The 24,729-nt window shown below is 40.9% G+C and overlaps 2 long non-coding RNA genes across 7 annotated transcripts in view; both read left to right on the top strand.

Moving 5' to 3' along the window:
- Positions 1–24,729, top strand: part of LOC144313316 (uncharacterized) — a 357,200-nt gene that overhangs the window by 66,160 nt on the left and 266,311 nt on the right. The gene's annotated exons all lie outside the window — the stretch shown is intronic.
- The window catches only part of LOC144313671 (uncharacterized), a 66,609-nt gene continuing 65,030 nt past the window's right edge, over positions 23,151–24,729 (top strand). For 5 of the 6 annotated variants that reach the window (XR_013379294.1, XR_013379296.1, XR_013379295.1 and 2 more), the window contains exon 1: positions 23,151–23,415. This is a non-coding gene — a long non-coding RNA (uncharacterized LOC144313671). The remainder of the gene's footprint in view (positions 23,416–24,729) is intronic. The other variant, XR_013379299.1, reaches the window with a different exon arrangement.

Here is a 24,729-nt window from a genome sequence, read left to right on the forward strand (position 1 = left end):
TCTAGTGTTTATTTTAGCTCACTGTTGGGAACCTGCTAGGTAGATCTTCAAAAATTATAATAAATAAAAGAATGAATCTGGGATTTATGGATAAAGATTCAGATAGACATCTACTCACACATATATATGCTGGATCAGAAAATATAGTTTGTGTTTTTAAAATTTTTATTCATCTAATTTTATTAAAAATTTTGTTTAGAGCTTTTGCATCCATGTTCATAAGGAATAGCAGTCTGTGTAGTGTTCTTTTCTTGTAATGTCCAACTATTTTAGTATTTGATTCAGATCCAGGGAGGTTCAGTAGCTTGTCCATGGTCACACTGCTAGTTAGTTGAAAAGCATATAAAGGGATCCCTGGGTAGTGCAGTGGTTTAGCGCCTGCCTTTGGCCCAGGGCGTGATCCTGGAGACCCGGGGATCGAATCCTACGTCGGGCTCCCGGTGCGTGGAGTCTGCTTCTCCCTCTGCCTGTGTCTCTGCCTCTCTCTCTCTCTCTCTCTCTCTGTGTGTGACTATCATAAATAAATTAAAAAAAATTTTTTAAATAAAAAATAAAAATAAATAAATAAATAAATTTAAAAAATTAAAAAAGAAAAGCATATAAAGTCCTCCTAAAGTTTAAGTTTTAGAAACTATCAAGAAATGGTAGAAGTGTATCTCGCTCATCTTCATCCCTCTCAATCTCAATAAGTAAATTTATTCCCCAGAAATAAATTTAACATTGTGACTTTGTGAAAAAGCATGGAGTCTGGCTTATGACCCAATTCAGGATATCTTATATTATAAAATGCATGGCCTTGGTCAAATACTCAGTTTACTTATCCTTAAATTGGGGTTATGGCCCACCACCATTTGTCTAAGTCCAGCTTAACCATGAAGACCATGTGCCAATCTCCAATTAGCCAAATGGTCTTAGTCTAAAGAAAACCCCTGTTTATGTTTTACCACATATGCTGAGTGGTAGAGACTACAAGCTGTCTGCTCAATGTCCATTCTCCTCTCTCTCTCTTTTTTTTTAAGATTTTATTTATGTATTCATGAGAGACACAGAGAGAGGCAGAGACACAGGCAGAGGGAGAAGCAGGCTCCCCGCAGGGAGCCCAATGTGGGATTCCATTGGGTCCCTGGAGGAGTATCACGCCCTGAGCCAAAGGCAGATGCTGAACTGCTGAGCGACCCAGGTGTCTTGCCATTCTCTATTTACAGACACATCTTTGATTTTATTGAGGGTAGCAGTATGCCTAGCTAAAATGTTTCACCCACCAGTTCCCTTGCTGGGCAATGACAAAAGCAAACACCTTTGGAGGGCTTCCTGGAAAACCAGTTAAGGAAGATCTGACTTGGTTAGCATTGGCCTATTGTTCTTCCTTTGCCCCCAAAATTACTCATGATGGCTAGAGCACTAGCAATATTTCAATATACATGATCATGAGATCCACAACTGGGGTCAGGAAGTTGGCCTGAGTCTCTGATGACACTGTGTAATCAATATAACAGACTGCCTACCTTCAGATTTCTCATTACATGGACAAGTCCATATTTTCTTTAAACTGTGTTATTTGTGATTTTCTGTTGTATGAAACTGGTACTCTATATGTAGTGTTTGGAATTTGATTGAGAGAATCTCTTGAAAAGGCAAGATTCTGTAACTTTATCTCTTTGTGTATCTAACATACTTCCCCGCAGACACAAGAAACTATCATTCAGAATAAAATACTTAAAAAGATAAGAGTGATCCAGAACATGGGAGGTCAGCTCAAAAGCCAGTTTGCTTTTCCCTACCAAAAAAACCCCCTAAATAAACAAAAAACACCTCCAAAACATTTAGGAAGTATAATGGAAATGTAATAAACTGTGTGCCTTTTCTCCCCACTGAAGAAACCGTATGCCTAAAGTTCAGTTATCAATGTCCATTTTTTTTCTATGGCAATCTAGAAAAGTCCTAGAAATTAGCTAACTGGGATATACCTAACTAACATCTGTAAACATTTTATTTTTTTTAAGATTTTTTTATATATTAAAGAAAGAGTGTGCGTGGGGGGAAGGGCAGAGGGAAAGAATCTCAAACAGACTCCCCACTGACCTTGTAGCCTAACTGGGGCCTATCATGGGGCTTATCGTGAGCCTGTTGTGGCCCTGTCATGGTTCTGTCCCAGGGCTTGATCCCATGACCCTTAGATCACTACCTGAGCTGAAATGAAGAGTTGGGTGCTCAACCAAACCACAGAGACACACCAACATCTGTAAATGTTTTAAATCATTAAAAGAAGTGAATGAAGACTTTACTAAATGGTGTGATAGAAAAAGTGCCAAATGAGATAGGTCTTATTTTCAGCTATTCCCTACCAGATATAGGTTTGGGGTCCTTGGTTTGGTTATCTGTAACATTTTACATAAGTGCAGAACAGGGTGGCCTACAATGAGAAACTGAATGATATCTGAACTCTCAAGTCTGTAATCATATGACTTTGGGTGAAAAATGGGAAGTTATATTCTCCTGCAGACAGCTGAAATGGTGAAGATTAAAATAATATTCAAGTCAGTTTATGGATTTAAGCAATATCATTTATAATTCCAATGGGTTACTTTATCAAAATTGACAAAATAACTAAAATAAGTGTGGAAAAAAGAATACGTTTGTAATAAAAGCAACCCTGGTTATACCATATTAAAGTTCCTTATTAGGAAACAGTACATATCAAAATGGGCTAACCAAAAATTAGGCCTAGGAGGCAAATAGAGGTTCAATATCAATATATGTGTAATCAATATATCTGTAATCTATTATAATTGTAGTCTATTATAAACAATGGAATATAAAATCATTTAATGTGTGTTTTGGGGGAAGGTAATGATCCAGATAGGTAATGATCAAGCCTTAGAGTCTAAGGCTTAGAATGATAACTTACTTCAACCCAAAGAAATAATTTTTGAGTTAAATTTAGTGTCATATCCATGTGTTTAAACATATATACCTGTGAACTAAAACAAGGCTACACATATCTATTTGGGAAGGAAAAGGATTTTCAGGGAACAGAAGCAATGAAAGGAATTACTAATGAACCAATGCAAAGATGAAAAGGTTCAGGTGCAGGAAAATTAAATGCATATACAGTAACCACAAAATACAGAACAAAAGTGATTAGTCTCTGTATTAGAGTTATCCGGAGTTACAGAATCAATGGGAGAAGTATATAACATAGAGAAATTTGCTGTAAGGAGTTACCGCACATGATTATGGAGATTGAGAAGTCTACAAGCTGGAGACCTAGGAAGCCAGGCTGTAGTTCAAGTCATGAGAGGTGGAATGTTAAGCAGGTGTGCTGAGGTCCAGAGGAGACCAAAGATCCAGCTGAAACAGTCAGGCAGAGAGCATTTCAACCTTCCTCCACCTTTGGTGATTGGATGCTGGCCCATGCTGGGGAGCACCACTGGCTCTACTCAGTCCACCAATTCAAACATGACTCTCTTCTAGAATCACCCTCTTTAGACTCTCCAGAAATAATATTTAACTAGTTATCTGGGTATCCCATGGCCCAGTCAAACTGACTCATAAAATGAACCATCATAGTCCCAAATTGGAAAAATAAAAAAGGAAACAATAGGGGAGCATTGTAGCAGCCTATAAACATTTACTATTATAATATAAGGGAAATTAATATTATCTATATGGGTAAACTCAGATCTGACTGGACAGATGGTAAAAGGGTATGAGCAGATGGTTTGCACAAGGGAAAATACAAATAGTGAACCAACACTGGGAAAAAATGTTTAGCTTCCCTAATAATTAAAGAATTGCAAATTAAAATAGCCAATAATACTGTTTTATATATAATAAATTACTGATAATATTTTTAAACCAGAGTTAATAGTGCTTTGGGGACTCGGGTATTATACTCATATACTGATTATAGAAATAGTGGCATCAAAAAAAAAAAAAAAAGAAAGGAAATAGTGGCATCATTTTTCTGGAAAGAAATCCACCAACACGTACCAAAGGATCACTGAACTCATCATATCCTTCAATTTGGCAAATCTACATTGGAGAGCAAATTCTAAGGAAAGAACTCAAAAAGGGGAAATACCCAATTTTTGCAAAGATGTTTATAGCTGTGCTTTTCATAATGGTAGAAAATCTAAAATCGTTAACAGCCAGGAAATAGCTAAGTAAATCTTGACATAGTGATACAGTGAGACCTTATATAGCTTATATAGCTACTAAAACATTAAATATGAAGGTTATCTGGATTTATGGAATGATCTATATGCAATAATGTCAAGGGGAAAGGTAGAAAACAAAATAGGTAATACCCAAGATAGTAACCTGTAAACGTGTGCACGATGAAACTGATCTATTCCTGAAGCATAAAATTTTTGGAGAAAATATTTTTTGGTAAAAAGATACATTTTTTCATACTTTCAAAGGATTTTCTTTTTAATTTCACAAATGCTCATATTCCTTTTGGATAAATTAGAAAATAGAAGTATGCCAAAAAAATTCTTGAGCACTGTCTCAGAAATCTTTACTGATTATATTTTGGTATATAGTCTTTCAATCTTTTTCATATATCCTGTGGTTGATATGTTTTAAATATTTGCCCTTCTCCTTGGCCTATACTTGGAGTTTTCTTTAAAGAATAAACTCCTCCCCAACCCGGGTAACTGCACGCTCCACCCCCATTCTCAGTTATGTGATTTGAATAGGATGGATCTAGAGCCAGGTTTCTCAACCTCAGAACTTTAGATATTTGGGGACAAATAATTCTTTGATGTGTCTTGGAGGGAGGGAGGGAGGAAGGGAGGGAGAGAGAGAGGGAAACCATTGTACAATGAATGCATTGTAGGCTATTTAGCAGCATTCCTGGGCTCTACCCGCTAGATGCCAGTAGCATCCTTCTCCAGTTGTGACATGTCTCCCGGAGGCAAATTCACCCTTGACTGGGAACCATTCATTGGATACAAATAACTATATCCTAAAACACTTTATTTATTTATTTTTTAAACATCTTTTTAAAAATTTTTATTTATTTATGATAGTCAGAGAGAGAGAGAGAGAGAGAGAGGCAGAGACATACACAGAGGGAGAAGCAGGCTCCATGCACCGGAAGCCCGATGTGGGATTCGATCCCGGTCTCCAGGATCGCGCCCTGGGCCAAAGGCAGGCGCCAAACCGCTGCGCCACCCAGGGATCCCCTAAAACACTTTAAACTATTGTTTAGGGTGTTTTGCATTTCACCTAAGAGATATCATACTGCTGGTATACTTTTACAACTTGATTTTATCATTCAGTATTTTATATATAGATAGATGTAGGTTTAGTTCATTCATTTAACTGCTATATGGAATATGCTGTATCGATAAACCAGAAGATATTCATTATTCTACTTAGAGACTGTAGGATGGGGATCCCTGGGTGGCGCAGCGGTTTAGCGCCTGCCTTTGGCCCAGGGCGCGATCCTGGAGACCTGGGATCAAATCCCACGTCGGGCTCCTGGTGCATGGGGCCTGCTTCTCCCTCTGCATATGTCTCTGCCTCTCTCTCTCTCTCTCTCTCTCTCTCTCTGTGTGTGACTATCATAAATAAATAAATTAAATAAATCTTTAAAAAAAAAAAAAAGAGACTGTAGGATGTTTTCATTCTTCAGGTCTTACAAACCATGCTACCGTGCTATGAATACATAATTTTATACAAACTTTGTTCATGCCGGATTTCTCTAGAGTAGACCTCTAGAAATGGAACAGCTCCATCAAAGAATAATGCATCTTCGGCTTTCCCAGGACTTTCCTATTGTTCTTTTAAGTGGTAGTACCAACATGTGTGACTCCCTCTTTCCCCACATCTTCGTCAATATTTCATGTTATTGGATTTACTAATTTTTACCAACAGGATGGGTACCAAATGGGGTTTCATGGGTTTTTAATTTTCATTTCTGTAATTGTTAATGGGGATGAGAATCTTTTCAGACATTTAGTACCCACTAAGGTTTTCCATCTGTGAATTGTGAGCATTCTTGTCTCTTTTTCTTTTAGATTGTTTCTCTTTTTATTGCAGCCTGTTAGAATTTTTTATTATTATGCATACTAAGTTTTTGTGATGATACAGGTTTCAATTGTTTTCTCCTATAATACAAATTGGATTTTTACTTTGCTCATTCTATCTTTTGTATAGAAGTATTAACTTTTAAGGGCAGCCCTGGTGGCTCAGCGGTTTAGTGCTGCCTTCTGTCCAGGGCATGATCCTGGAGACCCAGGATCAAGTCCCACATTGGGCTCCCTGCATGGAGTCTGTTTCTCCCTCTGCCTCTCTCTCTCTCTTTCTCTCTGTGTCTCTAATAAATAAATAAAATCTTAAAAAAAAAGAAGTTTTAACTTTTAAGTAGTCAAATCTATCTACCTTTACCTTTATAGTTTGTTTATACTCTTTTATTGTACTTATCCCCATATGTGTATGGGCATAATATTCCACAAACAGTACATACTGTTGTCATCATACTGTGTGTATATCCTTCTCCAACTTGTTTTTCTTAATGTTTTGTTTTATTTTTAAAAAAGATTTTATTTATTCATGAGAAACACAGAGAGAAAGAGAGGCAGAGACACAGGCAGAGGGAGAAGCAGGCTCCATGCAGGGAGCCCAACGTGGGACTCAATCCCAGGACTCCAGGATCACACCCTCAGCTGAAGGCAGTGCTAAACCACTGAGCCATCAGGGCTGCCCTGGAACTTACTTTTTGATTGAGGTTCAGTTCTCCCTCCAGAGGACTGACTACTGCCCCCTGTCTGTTGACATCATTTCAGGTGACCTGAATTGGCCCAGGGAACTTTGAGTTGGCCTTTGATTTCTTGCACCATCTTGTCTCTATCCCTGGACTATGCTGATTTGTTTTTTTTGTTGTTGTTGTTGTTTTTTGTTTGTTTGTTTGTTTGTTTTTCATTAGAATGTGAAGGCTTTCTTTGCCGATGCTCCTTGGAGTCCTCTGTTTTCTGAGCTTAATCTAAATTTGTTTCTATGCTCTTGAAGGAAATCAGCCATTATCTGACACTCTAGAATGATTCAGAGAGCTGAATTCTGACTCAGAGTGATTTCTCCCTTAGTCCCTTTCCTTTTCATGAACCTTTCTGTTTCCCTATACATATTACAGTTTCAGGACAGTTTCCACTGTTTTCTTTGTCATAGATTTACAAGTACTCGAGCAAGTCCTTAAAACCCAAATATCACCCTCCTGGGGCAGAGGAATATTTCAGCAAGGGGAGAGGTCTAGCTTTTCCTCCTGTTCATTTTAATTTCACTGGGGTAACTGAACATAGCTTTCATGGGAAACATCACTATGCCTTTGAGCATCTTCAGCAACTCCTTCAAAATCATGGTGGCAAATCTCTGAACATATTTCCCAGTGATGGTGAATCTCCTCTCTCCAGATGGCTCACCACAACAAGCTAATCCCACTTCATGTTACTGGTAATTGAATTCTCCCCAGAGAAGGAAATTGTATGAGATCCATGAACATTTGATGTATGGATATTTCTAACCAGCCTGACTTGGAAAAGATTAAAACAGCCTTGTATTCCCAATCCCTCAGACCTCCTCACCGGCAGGACCCAGATTTTAATCTGCTCCAGGTGGTGAAATTCAGGAAGGTTTATAGCTCTCGGCATCTTCAATTAATGCCAAGTGTAATCATAGCTGGCAGAGTGCAGGGTGTTCTGGCATAGTTAAGGGATGGGCATAGAACCTCTCTGCCAAGTCCTCCAAGTACTATCTTTTGGATTGCACTTTTCATAATCAAAAGCTCCTGTGATTAATGAGCTACAGGCAATGGGTAATCCCCTACACTTAAAAAATCAGAACCAGGGCAAAGAAAAAACCAAACTAAGAACAAATTACTCCACAAAGCCCTGGGTTTCTCAACCTCAGAAGCTTCGTGCGAAGCTTTTCTTTTAGGACCTTTGCCATGCAGACAGCTGAGTCTGATTGAGTTGTGTTATGTCTGAGTGTGAGAGAGGTTGTCTGCTGCTCCGCATCAGTGTGTTTATCTCGTTTAATTTTGCTCATGAGCTCAGAGACATCTGGATTTGGCCATATTTAAAAGTAAAACAAAAGCATCAAAACATTGGATTTGGGGAAATAATCAGATAACTGGACTTGCCTTTGCCTGTTGATTGGCTTCTGGTCTGGAGCAATCTGAGGCAAGATGTCTCCAGAGCTCGTTATAGGGGCAACTCTACAATGGAAATCACAACCTGTTTGAAACCACCTTCGGCAGGCCATAAAAGTCCAATTTATACTCCAAGACTAAAGTCCCACCTCAGGAAAAATTAGGAGTTGAGTCAATGTTTTTCCTTAATTTGATGGCCATTACAATGTTTAAAAAGTGAAGCTTTCTGAATTCCACTAGAAAAGCAAGGAAATCTGTCACCAAGTGGATAAAAGAGAACCTAGTCTTTGTGCTTAATGATGCTTTAGAAATACTACCAAGATCATGGAGTAAAAACCACCCTCAGAAACTGTAATAGACCTACAACATTTTTGATGTGGGTAATATCTTGGCTTTTATGACTACCAAGAGGTCACGAAAGAACCAGAAAATAGTGTTCATATGTTGTGAGTAAACTAAATAAATAAATAAATAAAATGACAGAAAACTCAGTAAGTCATTGGCATTTCTTTCAATTTTATAAATTACTAAAGTTTGTATTTAAATTAGATTTTATTAGTCATTGTAAAATGGTGCATTGACTTCATTACACATTGCTTTTAAAAGCAGGAGAAATGGAATCCTAATTCTGTTTTATCACACATGACATAAAAGTCTTTGTAATGACTTTGTCTCAGGAGACTCCCCACCAGTTGGGTGCATTGTAAATCTCCCGTTCCACGGTTTATAGATGGAGATAACAGAGTACATGGAGGTTAAGTTGCTTGTGTTCACATTACAACGGCAGTGGTGGAATTAAATCCAAGACATTATCTGTAAAGGAAGAACTTGCCTGAATACATGAAACCCAGAGCCCTCCATTGTGTTGGCAGAGAAGAGCTGTAAAAGGGATATCTGCCCAACTGGAGAGGGAGAGGCCACACGTGGGTGTCAGTCCTCTCCCGTTGGACATTGCCTGCCCCTTCAGAGCTACCAGCGTCCAGTGTCCTATGCTGCTGTCAACAACAATGGAAGAATATACTGGATTACCCCTTAGCATAGCCCGGGCAGAGTGGCAATTTCTAAAGAACACATGAATCAATGCAAAAGGAAAATTAAAGGACACAAACACAATTAAGCCTCTTCCGTTCACTTATTGTCTCCCCTACGCTGATTTCACTGTGCCCAAACTCTTCCTCCCCCAGCCTCCCTTCCAGTATGCCTTCTGTAACTCCTTCTACCATAAACAAACTCCTGCTTTGAGGCTCGGGTTACTTATGTCTACAATATCCATGACCTGTTCTTCAGTCCCACCAGCTGTCAACCTTCAGGTCACTCTCCCCCATTCACTGAGGACATTTGCACCTGGCTCTTTGTCTTTCTCAGTGACCCAACTCTTGGGTGATTCAGCAGAGTTCATGTAGAGGTCTACTTGACACCCTACCTGTAGGTCTGTATGGCTCCAAGTGTAATATTTTCCACTGTGTCCTAGACACAGAATCAGAAATAATACCTCACTCACTAGGGAAATAGTCCTAAGATGTATTTTATATCTGAGGCAAGGCAGATTCCCAAGCTTCTTGTTGAAATTTCAAGGAAAGAAAGTCCTATAATTTTTTTTGGCCTACGAGGGAATCAGTGGGAATTATTAAAAGCTCATTCATACTGATTTAATATTAAAATCAATAAGAATTAATATGGGCATGTAAAATCTTAGGTATTATTATTGATTTTGTGTGCTGCTATGCTTATATGATTTTGTGAATATAACAATATTTGTAAGGGCTTTTCTCACAGGAACTGAGCTACCATTACACTTGGTTGAGGGGTATAGTTATTTGTTATTTGTTTTCCAATTGTCCAATTGTGGTTTTTACTTCTTTTTCTCATTCTGTTTTTTTTTTTTCTTAGATTTTATTTATTTATTTGAGACACAGAGAGAGAGAAAGCGCTCAAGCACAAGTGGGAGGGAGGAGCAGAGTGAGAGGGAGAAGCAGACTCCCTGCTGAGCAGGGAGATTGATGTGGGGCTGGACATTATCTGTAAAGGAAGGACCCTAAGATCATGACTGGAACTGAAGGCAGATACTTTGTCAACTGAGCCACCCAGGTGCCCCAATTTTTTAATTCAATTTTGTTTTTTGTTTTTTTTTTAATATCTCTGTTTTATTTTATTTTATTTTTTTCTCTCTGTTTTATTTAAAAAAAAAACTTGTTTATCTGTTTTATTTTTAAAAAATATTTATTTATTTAAGGAATTCCTACTTCCAAAGTGGGGCTCAAACTCATGACCCTGAGATTAAGAGTCACATACTCCTCTGACTGAGCCAGCCAGGCACCGCCTCTCTATTTTATTCTTTAATGGTTACCCTAAGAGATTACCATAAACATCCTTACCTTATCACAGCATATTATACGTACCAGCTGATTTTAAGGTTTACTTTTCAGCATTTTGACTATGATGTGCCTGGATGTTTTTATCAAGTTAAAGTTAACTTAAAAAGTCTTTTTTTCTCCCTGTGCTTCTGCTTTGAAAGTTTCTATTATCCTGTGTTCAAGGTCAGGGGCCTTTTCTTATAAAGTGTCTAATTTGCTATTAAACCAATATAGTAAAGTTTACATTACAAATTATATTATTATATATTATTATATTGTATTTATTATTATTACATTATATTTAGATTAAAACATTTTATTTTTCAGATCTATAATTTCTATTTGGTTTCTTCTTATTATAGCTTTCATTTCTAGGTTGAGAGTCCATATCTGCATCACATATTCATCTTTTCCTTTAAATCCTTGAACAGATTTATAATATCTATTCTAATAATTCCAGTACGTGTTATCTTTGGATCTATTCCTGATAACTTTTCGTTCTTCCCAGTTATGGGTCACATTTCTCTGCTGCATCACATCTAGTAATTTTTTATTATATTATACTCTGAAAATGCTACTTCGTGCTGAATTTTGATGTCTTTCTTTAAAAAGTGTTGGGTTTACTTCTGGCATTCAATTGATTTACGGAGGGATTGGGTTGCTGCTCCTGAGACTTGTTTTATTAAGGTTTTGTTAGGGCAGGTGTTTGCTGTCCTTGCTCTGGATGTGGTCTAAGCTCTCAGCTCAATCCCTGAGGTGTTGGGCAGGTTCTTGTCCCTCTGGGTGGTTGGAATTCCAACATCTTCCAGCCCTGCAGTTGCCAGTGGTGACCTCTGTCCTATTCAGACAGAGTCTCTCTCCCACCAGGTCTCACCTTACAGGGACACAGCTTACATCATCACCAAAGACTCAAGACGATCCTTTAAAACTCCAAAGCTTCTGGAGTTCCTTCTCTGTGAGGCTCCCTCCCTCTCCAGCATTTTATCCTCCTGTCTCCACTTTAACATCCTTGAACCTGACCTCTGCTTCCTTAGTGCAGTGAGACCACTCCTGTCTGTTTGGGCTCCATTTCCCATGACACAGCGTGGACAGTGCCAGCAGGCAGATTGCAGGGTGAATGCCCTGTTTCCTGCCTTTCAAAGATCGCAACCTTGTCGTGTCCGTTGTCCACTGCCTGAAACAGCTGCCTCACGTATTTTGTTCAGGTTTCTAGTTTTTATGTTAGGAAGGTGACTCTGATACTTGTTACACTATCGTGACCAGAACCAAAAATCAGCTCAGGGATTTTAGGAAATATAAACCTTCATGTTTGGGGGGAAGGAATGCTATATTTTCATTTGCTCATTCATTTTCCTAAGGTGGTGCTAAAAAGATTTCTTTTTCTCCTCTTTCCTATATCCAGTTCCTTCTTTTTCAAATCATCTTCAATAGGAGTGACTTGAGGTTTGCTTGTATGTAAACTGGAATTTTGGCAGCTACAGAAAAGTTTTCTACAGTGGTAAATCTGCATCTACTAGAATTTTACTTAAATCAGAGAGAGATTGATGTATATGAAGCATGTAAACATCTAGGTTTACAAAGCCCAGGGAAACAGAGCTGGCAGGAAGCTTGTTTGACTTATTTCCCTCTTAGCTCCATGCTCATGTCCATATGAACACACTCCAGTTTCTCACCATTCAGGTCACAAAGCCCTGACTTGCTCTTAGACAAGGCCAAAAGATACCAGTTCATGCTTCCTGACTTCCTTCAGCCTTCCAATTCATTTTCTAGTCTAGGAATGCACCTTGATCCCAAGTGAGTAGCAAGGCTCTTATGGTCTATACTCTGAATTTAATCATGGTCAAAGTGAAACCCCACTCTCAAACCTATCAACTCCACCGCCCAGCTAGAGGATTGTCAGCCCATTACAGTTCATGAAGTAATGTTTTAAAGATGCAATAATCTCAACATTCAGAAGAACTTGAACACATAGTATAATCCCAACCTTGTGCAAGATTTGTGTTTGAATGTTAGAGTAGAAGAGTCTTTAGAAGTCACCAGATTCAGCTTCTTCATTCATTTCCATTTCAGCCAAACAAGGTCCAGAGAGGCTGATGTGGTCCCCAATTTCACACATCTAAAGGATCAGAAGCAGATCGACAGCTTGTGTTTTCTAACCATTAGTGGAGATACTTTATGCTTCACAATGCAAATGCAAGAGTCCTCTATTCTGATTCCCTTGTCTTATTATATCTATTTTTCAATAACTTCTGTTCACTGGAGAATTCTGTAGGAGGGCCAGGGTGAAACAAATACCGAAAACGATCCTATCGATTTTATCTTGAGGATATCGGTGCATTTTAACTTTCTCAATTCTGGATTCATTGCCCCTTTAGAACTCATGTTCTAATTGAACATATTCATTTTTGTTATAATGAATGCATACATTTTATTTAAAAGTATCCATTTGCCTGCATATCTTAACAGCTGAGTAAGCAGTCCATTGCAGCCTGTTTTGATTACATTTTAGCTCATTTCTCTTCACCTACGCAGATCTGCCTGGGCTTTTCGATGGCTGGACTGCAAAATAAGCCGAATGTCACACACAATCTCTGAAAGCCAAGTTCACATAAATCTAGTTCTCTGCACAGGGTATCTTCTATTTGTATGCCCTTGTAAATAAATAATATTCCCTTGAATAAAAATCATTTGCTTCTTGATTACCTATTATTAGTAATTTTATAGAACTTTAATAGGTTCAAATTATGATTTAAAGAGACTTCATCTCTAAACTGTCAGCCCTGTAGCTGCAACCTCATGTAAGGGCTTAATTCAATGAGTATTTAGTAAGTGCTTGTAAAAAGCCATCATATAAAGGACGTGCTATTTACTGCTGTCTTCATGATGCCTCTCACCAAGCTGGGCAGTCAAGAAATTGACCCCCAGGAATGGATGAGCTGGGTACGCTGTGGTAGTTTTATAAAAATAAGAGTGTATGTATGGAAAGAGAATTTGGGAACCTGGAAAAAATAAAAGCACTCAAATGAGAGTAACCCAGTGAACAAAAAAGAGAGCCAGCAGGCTATTTGTGGGGACCACAGTAGTTAAGAAAGTAAATAAGAACAAATAGTGTCTAACATTCCTCCAAATCCAGGAACCCCACCTTCCCCTATGCATGCTTAATCTAATCTAGCACCCCCAACAAAAGGCTTTGATTGTTACCTGACCTTGGTAAGAAATAGATATATTTCACAGAGGAAGAAATTGAAGTTCATGGAGGGAAGTGAACGTATCGCAGCTTCCACAGCCCATAGTGATGGGAAAGGGGTGGCACAATTTGAAACCCAAATGCCTGTCTCCACAGCATGGGCGCTAACCACTGAACTCTGGTAGGCCTTCTACAAGGGGGTCTGAGATGACCGGAACCAAATGTTTTTATCCATTCTTATTGACTGTGTGAGACTGCAGGACTGGTTCCAATTTAGTGTTTTTTAAAGAGCGCTAAGCTTGCTGCCTCCCCCTGCCCTGCACGCCAGAAGACCATGAAGACTTATGCCCACTTAATACTATATTTCAATTTCCACTCAAAGTGGACTTCCCTGGATCAGCCTCCCTTCAGGCTTTAGCCTCAGGTCTGCTCTGTGGCCTACATTAATTTTAGATTGCTATTTAGGTGTAGATCAATTCTTGTCATAGCCATGATTATTAGAGCTTCTAATTTTGATTTTTTCTAAAGATTTTGTTTTCCTGAGAGAGACAGAGAGAGAGGGAGAGAGAAAAAGAGAGGGAGAGAGAGAGAAAAAGAGCGATGGGGAGGGATGGAGGGGGAGAGAGAGAGAAGCAGACTCCCTGCTGAGCAGGAAGCTGATGCATGTGGGGCTCGATCCCAGGACCCCGAGATCATAGCCTGAGCCGAAGGCAGCCACCTGACTGAGCCACTCAGGTGCTCCTGATTTTGAATTTCTGACTACCATTGCAGAGAGAAAACAGGTCTTCAAGGAGTCAAATAGAAGAAGAGATGGGCATGGTAAGCTAGAAGGAAACCCTCCACCAAATCCTGGGGTTGCACCTGCTGCATGAAAAATACTTTTGCTGGCATTAAATTTCTGGTGTAACATACAGATTTACATCTCGGTTGATATGTGCTAAAAATCATTTCTGTTGAAATGTCAGAACACCTTACAGCCTGAGTCTGACATGCCTTTAGCAGGACTCTGCTGTTCTGCTTTGTCCCGTGACAGTAAAGAATGAACCCTGGATGTGATCATATCTGAATCTCTACCTATGTTTTACAGATGTGTCATGTGTGTGTCTGTGTGTGTGTAAACACTGAACATTCAGAGGGATATCTGAGGATAATGAGATTCTCAACACATAATATCACCATAGTAACGAGTATTTAATTAGTCTCCAAATGACAATAGATTGGTTAATGCTTTAATCTACCAAAATTGTGGATATTTACTCATGGAACTAAAATATTCCTAGTACTTATTATATGCAAGAGAAAGGAAACTTTTTCTTTGGGAAAGCATAAGATAAGAGTACCACGAGACTAATAATAAGTCAACAACATTTCTTGGGTGCCACACATGCTGAGACCTATATTCACATTTAATAGCTTATATAAAATGTTTGTATTAACTCTGATGTGTTAGGCTATCTCTCCAATGGAATGTTCTGTTATTTAATTTTCTAACTAGACTTGAGTCATTGACCAAACTATGTGAGTCAAAGTTTTTAACACATCACAGAGTGAGAAAGAGAGACAGAGACAGAGACAGAGACAGGAAAGGGAGAGAGCACTAATGAAAAGCTTTAGTCATGCATGCATATTCATTAATTTCTCCCTGAGGAACACTCCATCAATCTTAACATACTAATGCCTGACAAGTCAAGCTGGTTGAAAATTCTCTTTGAGCCATGAAGTAATATTTTCCTGTGTTGTAAGACATGATGCATAAGGAACTCTCTTTTGTGAGGCTAAGAGATAGTGTGGCTCCCAAATAATGAAAGAGAAAACCACAGCACTTACACACTCATAAACAATGGAAATCTGGAAGGTTACATCTACCAGTGTGTTTCCTTCTTCTGAGTGAACTTTTTAGGAGTTAACTCTGTCTGAGAGAAGTGAAACAACGCTTTAGTTCTTTCCCTAAGGACTTTTATTCTACTCTACTTGCTCAGGTTCCAGAATTGGACATAAGCAACTTTTGTGGGTTTTTTTTTTCTTTACCTTAATTCTCTCGTTTTTTTCTAAGACAATCACTTAGAAAAATTGCAGTGCCTGAAGAAGACTTGCCTCTGATCCCCTCGTGGTTGCCTTAACAAATAGGAACACAGAGCCATGAGAGAATTCTTAGCAACCCTTGACATGGATCCTCTGCAGTTGGGGGCATGCAGGCACCTGGGGGGCTATTGCCAATTTTTGGCCTAGTGTCCAGTGGAGTGCTCTCTATACCAGCAAGCCTTGAACCATGAACATGGCCTGGGAAGACATGGGGTACAGTTGCACCCCAACCAAATTCTCTGTGCTCCTTGAGAGATGGGAAAAGTAGTCTGATCATTCCCATGGCTCCATAGGAAGGAGTATGGGACCTAGAGAAAGGGGAAGAGCTGTGGAGCTTCCTGGGAGGCCACCATATCAAATGATGGGGGGGCTTCATCCTGAGAGAAGGTTGGAAGTACAGACTGCTGGAAAGGACAAATTAGATTATTGCTCTGAGGGGCCTTCAGTGACAGATGAGGCTGGGATGAAGTCAAACACATCCAACCAAAGGAAATAAAGCCCCTATGTGGAGTCTACTGCCTTCGTCTAGGTCACCAACTATTAGACCACACCAAAGCAAGCCAGAGAGCTGTCATTCTGAGCCCTATAAAACAGCATGTCAAATCTATCCATTCACTTGCTCTTGAACATCCAGCTATATATAGTGTTATTGCAAGACATTCACATCGGTTCCTGAAAAGCATTTAATTATCCTAACGACTGCTACTAGGAAATACTGTGAGCCTGGTGCTGCAATGGTGCTTGTCGTATCCTTTCCCTCCCTTCTCACTAGAGAGCAGAGCTCAATCCGGGCTGGGGCCCGCAGCTCCCTCCAGCCCCCAGCCCAACCCAACATGCTGGGTGAGAGAACATGCAAACCATGACCCGGACCCCACTCCAAGCCCTTGGCCCTCAAACCCAGCCTAAATGGAACTTTGAATTAATTGACTATGTGTTAAAAACTGAAAGGAACCAGAAATTACAGATTCTACTGATTCTTTCATTAGGAAAAGGGAAAAACTTATCTGACAGAGCACCACTTAAAACTGTGGTTGGGAGAAAATAAATATCTATATCCTCTAAGAATTGAAATTCCTCAGTAAAGCCTTTACCTGTATAATTCATTTTGAAAAGATTGCCATGCAAGTTGGCTGGTTTTTTGGGGGTGTTTATCTAAGTTTGAGACTTTAAAGGAGCAAGCTAACTCTTTCTAGAAAATTTACAAGTTGCTAGATTTTTTCAGATTATATATAAAGTGTTAGCATACTTCCTGTTTCATCCCTTGTCTTCAAAAAACAGAGGGAACTTATTGTAATAGGGGATGGATATTATCATAAGTGGAAGAAATTCTTTAAATAGAAGACATCTCTTCTCTTTAAGTAAGAAGTATGAAGAAAGTATCACCTATCCGTGGAAGAGCAGTTTTTCCAGATGGCGACCTCATGATAAAAATGCACTCATGTATCTTACAAACTGGAGCCACTGAGGACCTCTCACCTGGGGGACCTGTCCCTGTGTGTCATGAGAGTAGGAAGCAGAGCTAATGAAAAATTATAGAACACGAGGAGTGATCTAATTCAGGGGTTAAGCATCCAACTCCTGATCTCAGTTCAGGTCTCGATCTCAGGGTCATGAGTTCAAGCCCTGTATTGCGGAGCCTACTTAAAAAAAAAACAAAAAAACAACAACAAAAAAAAAACAAGAGACGGATAACCCAGTCTTCTTTTGTTTTGTATGAGTTCCTTTGTTTTCATAGGGATTTACATAAGCATCCAGGTCACTACCACCAAGACCAGAGTGAAAATTGACAAATTCCAGTCATGTTAGCCTCTGAGTTCCAAGTCTGAGCTTCTGTTTTTGATGGTTATCTGGTAAAATTTTCACCTTGGCTTTGTGACACTTTTCTCATCATCTGTATTTTATCCTTAGTATGTGGTGTTAGAAATAATATTTTATTATATAGAACCTTTTAGAATAATCAATTGATATCATCTCTATGTGGCTTTAGGAATGAAGCATAATGACTTTTTAAACAAAGAGTACACAAAATAAAATTATATTCATTGCCAGTGCTCTGCCTTAGACTTTGCTGGGTGTGCAGAGCCTTCCTGGGATGTATGTCGGGCTGTACCATGAAGAAAGGTTAGCGAGAAAGGAGGATGCAGTGAGCTGGGCAAGAAGTAGAAATTGGGACAAATGAACACATGAATAAATGGGTTTTTCAGATTAATTTCTGATCTTCTGATCAAGAGATTAAACTTGAGAAGGGCTGGAATAAACTGGGGACTGTTCACAGTTACCGATTACTGAGAGCAGACCCCCAAGGTAACTCTCCAGGACATAGGCTGGTTTTGAATCCAGAGATGTCAAGTGCATCTGTGTAGCTACAGACTCAGGGGGATGTAGGGGGTGAGGGACATGCATGACCTTTATGGCAAGGGAGGCTAAAACCATAATAAAGAAAACATGATTTTAACATGTCCTACCTTTGATCAGCACTTTGCAATCTTTGTTTCTCTCATCTTTATTTTCGAGCCAGCTGTGGAGTATATTTGCTACTTTAAAAAAATATATTTTATTTATTTGCTTATTTTTAGAGAGTGTGAGAGGGGAAGAGGGGCAGAGGGAGAGAGAATCCTTTTTTTTTTTTTTGGTAATATTTTATTTATTTGATACAGTGAGTACAAGAGAACACAAGAAGGGGGAGCAGCAGAGAGGAAGAAATAGGCTCTTCCGCTGAGAAAGGAGCTCAATATGGGGTTTGATCCCAAGACCCTGAGATCAAGACCCTGGGCCGAAGGCAGACTTAACCAACTGAGCCATCAGTCACCCTAGAGAGAGAGAACCTTAGGCAGACTCCATCCTGAGTGTGGAGCCTGACACAGGGCTCCATCTCATGACCCTGAGATCATGACCTGAGCCAAAACCAAGAGTCAGACACTCAATGGACTTAGCCACCTAGGCACCCTTGTTTTGTTACCTTTAAGAAGCAAGTGGCTGATGCAAGATCATCTAACTAGAACCATTACTCAAATACATAAGTCATAAGGTCTTGTGACTCCAGCTCCAGGGTTCTTTCCCTGACAGGCTCATGTGGAAGGATGAAGTGAGCCCAAAATGGCCAGGCCATCTCCCATAGGAATGTATGTGCAGGAAATTTCTTTCAACCTAAAAACTGGGGAAAGCCTTTCTTCTGATGAATTGGTATGTTTTCCTTTGCTAGAAAACATGAATTTTGCATTTCTTCTATTTTTCTTTGGCTGCTGGAAAGCCTAGGGCCCCATTTCTGGCCTGGTCTCCAATTTTGGAATTTGCATGGGACCTTCTGATCCTACCTTCCACCCATATAATCCCTCACCCTGACTTATAAATTCACATGTTCTCATTTTAAAGTGGCATGCATATTATAAGCCTTTCCAAATTATTTGTAGGGCAAGGTGGGGTATAAATATATAAACAAACAGAAAAAGCAAATATGTGACATTTGACAGTTTTAGGGTTCCAGAGGCAGAGCTATCATTCTAAGTCCTACGAAACAACACCTAACTAGATCCATCTTTTTACCTTCGCATGGGTGAATAACCAGCTATATATATAGTGATGTTGCAAAGCATTCAAGCATGAGTTCCTGACAAACATTTCATTATAACTGTTTTTTATGGAGTGCCGCGAGCACGGGGCTGACACATGTAGCTGCTGAGAGATGGATTCAGGTTCTTCGGGTTCAGATGGGAAGCGTGGTTCTTTGTCTTCGATACAAAGGAAGATTTCCTTTGAACATGCCCAGAGGAAATTCCCACTGGAAAGAGGTGTAAATTTGGCCTTTCCAATAACCAACCAACGTTGGGAAGAAACCCCCTGGTCATACAGTCGCTTTGTCTGCCAATTTCCTTGCCATTCTTCTGTTCCCAGGTCCCACCCCAGGTCCCGTGTCCTGCCTAGTCTGTGCGCAGTGAGCATGCCCAGCCTACAGCTCCCTCTCCTCCTTCCTGAAATCCTGACTCCTTCTTTCCTCTTCCTGCGTTCTTAATGCCGCAGAGCAGGACACCCTACTTCATAATCTCATTAGACCATGGCACATACAGTCTTGAAACCAGAAAACGTGGCCATCTAAAACCCCAATCTCACCATCATGTGTAAATAAAGCACATGGGGGCACCTGGGTGGCTCAGTTGGTTGAGCATCCAACCCTTGATTTTGGCTGGGGGTGGTGATCTCAGGGTCATGAGAGTCAGTCCCACGTTGGGATCTGTGCCAAAATTTACAACTCAAAATTTACAAGCATACAGTGGAATTTGGATATGTTATTTTTTTTCTTTTAAAACAGTCTCATCACTAAGAGTCCTACTCAGGCAGTTATAGAGGTGGTCCTTGTTTTCTCGTCATCGTCATTAACTATGACAATGGAAAATAATCATTGAATGAACATGGACTGGTGCTAAGCTCTTCGCTGTGAGTGTTAAACCCTCAAGACTGTGACTTTGTGATGCTCATGGCAGAGGGCATCTTTCTGGCACAAAGGATTTAGCTAAAACTGCAGTCTGAGTGTATAATTACACATTAATTACACATATAATTATACATTAGCTCATTTGTATTATCAAGCCACAAATCTGCGGGGCTTGGGGCCAGTGAGTCATTGGAGAGTCATTTTGATAGAGATACAGGTGGAATTTGCTATCTCTTTCCCAATTTAAAAATCCTGTGCTATAAAGTGGGCAATTTAGAAAATAAAGCAACCCTGTGCTTCTAAATCTCCTTCTTTGCTTTTGAATTGTTGCATTTAGATCTTAACTCTTTGCTTTTCATTCTTTGTTCCAGATAATCTTTGAAATTCTGCTGACTTGCAATATATTCAGTGTATGGAGTAAGAAAAAAAAAAAACAGTTGAGTGTCACTTTATTTGGCTCAAATGCCCTCAATGTGGTGACAGCTGCTATTTGACGTTGACCTATTTCTGAATTTAGTGTTTTCCTTATTTCTAGTGATAATCTCTCTAGGGCATGAAGAAGGCTAAAATGGAAATTCCATAGGTTATTATTGAAAAGGCTTTAGAATTCTTGAAACTGCCTATGTTCTTCCGTTATAAACCAAGATGGTGGTTACCTTTTCAGGAGGGAGTGATGTCCACTGTGTTTCTTGGTACACAAACATTGGGGAAGGACAGCTAGCCTAAGTGGGAGATTTCTTCAGATTCTGAGTCAGTGGTTCTCAAAGGGAGGCCCCAGACCAGCAGACTCAGTATAATCTGAGAACTTGCTGCAAATGCAGATTCTCAGGTCTTATCCCAGACCTACTGAATCAGGTCCTCTGAGAGTGGGGCCCAGTAATGAGCAGAATACAGGAGATTCCGATGTCCACTGAGGTTTGAGACCACTGCTCTATCAGTCTAGTGTGAGAACAAGAGCCTTGGGTAGAATCATGCTCTGAGAGCAGTGAACACACTTTAGCTTCTTGTATCAGAGTCTACCCTGGATTAGCTAATGCAAGGTAGAAGTTAATGAAGGGAACATTAAAGATTGCTATTCTTTTAAAGTGGCTTGTGGTTTGGGGGGCATAACTCCTTAGCCTCAGTTCGTGGTGTAATTACTTAACTGTTTACAATTAGACAATGATGTCAACAAATTGGGTAGTTAGTATCCAGTCTTCTGGAGAGATGCCTGAACCTGGGCACAGCCCCACAGCTGATTACCCACCCACGACCAAGGGCATATTGGAGAAAAACAGCCAGATCTTGTAGGGTGCATTATTTCTTGAATGGCAATAAACGGATCCTGCAGACAGAATTTTAGCACTTGAGTCACCAATTCCTGTCTCTTCTCTATTTTTTCCATGTGCTTTAGACAGCCTCCATCTATGGCCCTCGTTTTAAATGTGTGTCTAGTTCTGCGTTTTACAATGGTTTCTATAAAATTGTGACAAGAACTTTATATCAGAATAGGCAATTAAAAAAGAAGTGCTGACATCAGCACTCTTAATAGATCTTTCTGGGCCTTAACCCCCAGGAATAGGCGGGAGAGTGTGTATACTCAGTCTGACCGCGAAGGTCTTTCCTCTTCCTTGAGCTCCCTTCGATTAGTAAGATAGGCAATTGCTAAGGAAAATGTTGGTGCCAGAACATAGCAGTCCCTGCCTATCTGCTCTCAGTTTCTCTCTGTGCCTCAAGCAGCCACCACCACTGTACTCCAACCATGTCCTGTGCTTCCTCTGGGACAATGTGTGAGAATTGTTCTTTCTCAGGAAACGTCACCATTCCTCTTAGCTTCTCTGTTATCACTATTAGACCCAGGGATCTCAAATCAATTCAGTTGGAACTAGGTAGGAATTAGCATTTGTCAAACGAGACCAAGGAGTAATCACTGCCTGCATGAACCCGTTACAGAACAGTCACACTGGTCACATATTTATGCCCTGCCATTTGTCAGGAGCTTCCAAGTCTCTACTAATGTTACCTGAAAAATGTCTAAATGGAAATACCATTCCCAGCCTAATGTGAACTTGAGCCTGTAGCTGAAGAGAGGTCTCTCCAGTCTCCCAGAACAAGCAGACAGTTATTAATGGAGATGTTCTCTCTTCTTATAGATGTCCTAACAGCTGTTAAAATTGCATTTGCATGGGATTGCACGAATGACTGATACGAGAACTCATTGCTTGGCTAAACACAAGCTTTAGGATTCCGTGATCATGTTTCTTAGAGTTCTGGGTTAGGACACTTTGACTTTAAAAGTTACAAGTTAGAGCCATCTGCTTTCATCCTGGGCTAACTGTAACCGGAGCGATTTTCAGTTGGAAAAATCTGCCACTCAAAGAGAATGGGCTCTCGGAGTGGAGGGAGCAGAGTCTGTGGCTGGGAGTCGCTCCGGGCTCCCGAGGTAGCTGGGGGGCCTGGCACAGTGTGGCTCAGAATAGAGAAATGTTCTCTCTCAGTCTAGGGGTCCTCGCTTACTGCTGCTGGGGAGGCCGCGTGCAGGGAGGCAAGCAGGATGCTGAGCAAACAGGGCTTGCTTGCGCATCGCCCCAAGGGCGCTCAGGCCGGACCGTGACCGTGAACTCACAACCTGCAGGCTCAGAGGGCCCGCGGCTCCAGCCTCCGCTACTGCCGGGCCCACCGGCTGCTTCCAGTCGCATCTCTGCAACACGATTTATTCCACGGTGTTTCGCTGTGTTTCTGGTTGCAGAGTCTTGCCAGGAGCTCAGGCCAAATGAAACACTGTCGTTCAAGTGCAGTAGCTCTTGCCTTAACGGCTTTCTTTTGACTCCGTCGGCCTTCTGGGGACACGGGTTCCGGGAGACGGGAGGAGCAGGGAAGGTTTCCACGGTTCTGCTGTATTATTCGCACAGAACCATTCATTATCCTCCCAACGCCTTTCTTCTTTTCTCCCGAGGCCTCAGCACCTCCTGCTCTGGATAAAGAGGTTATTGTGTCTGCGGAGCTGGCGGGACCAGGGGCCCACGAGGGGGCGCCCAGCGCCTCGGAATGGCTGACCTGTCTGCAAAGGGGAAGCGGCCGCCAGCTCTGGTCTTCGGATGCCTCCGCCTCCCGGAGCCCCTGGAACTGCTCCCGGAAGGCCTTCATCTGTCTGTTAATGGGTTTGACAGAGAAGAGCGCAGCCAGCCCCCGAGGAGGAGGGAGATCTGGGAGAAAGGAGTGGCAACGGGTGAGCTGGTGAGGGGGGAAAGACTGGAGGGGAGGGAGGGGGCAAGACAAGGGGGTCAGGGAGCCAGGGCCCCCGAAGAGAGGCTGCTTTTCGTGGGACTGGGGAGCTCCAGAGAGCTTCTGTGGAGCAAATGGAGTGGCAGTGACGGGTTCAGGAAGGAGCCAGGTTTGGGCGTAAATTAGGGGAGCAGGATGTCTCCCGGCCCCCAAGGTTGGGGGCATCCTGTGGGTCTGGCTGTCTGGGCCTCTCAGGTTCTCCTGGGGCCCCTGTGTCAACCACAACCAGGATTATTCTCTTGCTTTAGAGTCATACGCCTTCCTCACATCCTCTTTCTAGAAAATGACAGTGATCCATTTTGACTTCAGGGCCCGCCTGATGGAAGCAGGAGGCAAATACAGAAAAGGCCAGTTTCGTAATGGCTTCCGGTCTTGCAGAATTCAAAAGGGGCGGTGACTGACAATCGTGAGCCGTTAGATGATGAAAAGGAAGGAGCTTGTCCTATTTTAAAATATTTCAGGCGAAAAATGGTGGCTTGCATTTACGGGGCTCTTACTCTGCTCCAGGACCAGGTGGAAGCTCCTAGAAAGGACCCTGCCACTTAATTCTCACAGCCACCTGATGAAGGAGTATTATAGTTGTCCCTGTTCACCAAGGTGAAATGACGCAGCCAAAGTCACACTACTGGCTGGCGCCACAATATGGAGCCACAATATGATCCCAGACCATCTGACTTGCATTGCACTTAAGTATCTTTTCTTTTCTTTTTTTAAGGATTTTATTTACTTATTCATGAGAGACACACAGTGAGAGAAAGAGACACAGGCAGAGAGAGAAGCAGGCTCCCTATGGGGAGCCTGATGAGGGACTCGGATCCCCGCTTCAGGATCACACCCTGAGCCAAAGGCAGATGCTCAACCACTGAGCCACCCAGGTGCCCCTTAAGTATCTTTCCTTTTTAAAAGCAAAGTCAGTTAAGTGGCAAAACCAGGACTCAAATTCAGAACCTCCACCCTCGAATGCTGTTGTATCCTTTATGTCACTGCCCTCAAATGCTTCCGTCTCTGGACCCCTTCACATTCCAATTGATGAGGGCTGTGAAGAGTATTGTTTCTGTAGGATGCATCTCTTATGATTTACTATACTAGAAATTAAAACTGAGAGATTTAAATGTCTATTAATTCATCAAAAATCATGGCAATAAACGCATTCCATGTTCACAAGTAACACATTTTTATGAAAAATAACTACTTTCCAAAATAATAAAAAAATTAATGAGAAGAGGTTTCAATTTTCTGCTCAATGTAAATGTAATGT

Source organism: Canis aureus, chromosome 5 (genome assembly GCF_053574225.1).
Source record: "Canis aureus isolate CA01 chromosome 5, VMU_Caureus_v.1.0, whole genome shotgun sequence".
Classification (NCBI taxonomy): Eukaryota; Metazoa; Chordata; class Mammalia; order Carnivora; family Canidae; genus Canis; species Canis aureus.